Source organism: Panthera pardus, unplaced genomic scaffold (assembly GCF_024362965.1).
Source record: "Panthera pardus isolate Hobbes unplaced genomic scaffold, ASM2436296v1 HiC_scaffold_18, whole genome shotgun sequence".
Classification (NCBI taxonomy): Eukaryota; Metazoa; Chordata; class Mammalia; order Carnivora; family Felidae; genus Panthera; species Panthera pardus.
In genome coordinates this window covers 18,581,071-18,582,172 of record NW_026526743.1, presented here as the reverse complement: position 1 = coordinate 18,582,172, position 1,102 = coordinate 18,581,071, and positions in this window count along the sequence as shown.

Here is a 1,102-nt window from a genome sequence, read left to right as displayed (position 1 = left end):
TGTGGCTGTGCCTGTGAGGTCCCTGGGAGCGGGTGGGAGCCTCCCATTGCACTAGAAGGGCGGGGGGCGGGGGTTGGTCCATTTTCTGGGGCCTAAGTCACCGACACGATCTGGGATTCTCTAGCATCTTCCACAAGCCTTGTGTCATCAGAGTCCAGTGCCAGGCTGTGAGGACAGAGTCAGGCGCCTGGAGGCCCGAGTTCAAGTTCTACTCCTAATTTTTAGCAGTCATGTAACATGGAGCGGGGTCAAGCCCTCTGAGCTTTGGTCTCCCCTTTTGTGCAACGGGCATAAGAGTGGCACCTGTCTCCCAGCGTTCTTGGAAGTGACTAGTTCTCCAACTTGAGCTGCACCAGAATCTCCTGGAGGCTTATTGAAAGAGTGCCAGAGCCCACGCGCAGTTTCTGAGCCCGCAGATCTGGGGTGAGCTGAGGGTCTGCACTGCCAGCAAGTTCCCAGGGATGCTCATGGTGCTTGTTCAGGGACTTTGCTTTGTGAGCCACAACTACTACAATAGTCGAGTTCATAAACGTGGCCGCTTACAACAGGGCCTGGCTCAGGAAGTTTCCAATAATGTTACTCATCGTGGAAGAATTGGGGGGAGAAAAAAGTAAGTCCTGTAGGAAGCACCAAGTGTGCACCAGGCTCCATGCCAGTGTCTGGTGTTCCTTTAAGTCTCCCGGCGACTCCATATGAGACACAGACGGATAGTTACATGACTGAGGCCACTCTGCAGAAGACGAGGGCTGCAGGCCCAGTCCATGGTGTCTCCACATTTAGATGCAAGGTCCTACCCCTGCAGGACCCCACAACAGCCTGTCCAGGTTGAGGCTATCTGGACCTCTAACCTACCAATGAAGAAATGGGCTTAGAGGCAAAGTCTCTGGTCCAGGTAGAACCCAGGTCTGTCTCACACAGCCCTGTTCTGGTTCCATAGTGAGGGGTAAGGAGAGACCTTTGACATGTCACACACAGCCTGTAAGAAAGTTCTTGATGGAGGGCTTGAGGGAGAGGACTGGAGGAAGGGTTGGATGGAGGCAGGAGGGGCCGTAAGTGGCAAAGGGCAGAGCCAGGCTCTCCTCTAACTATGTGATCGTGGCAG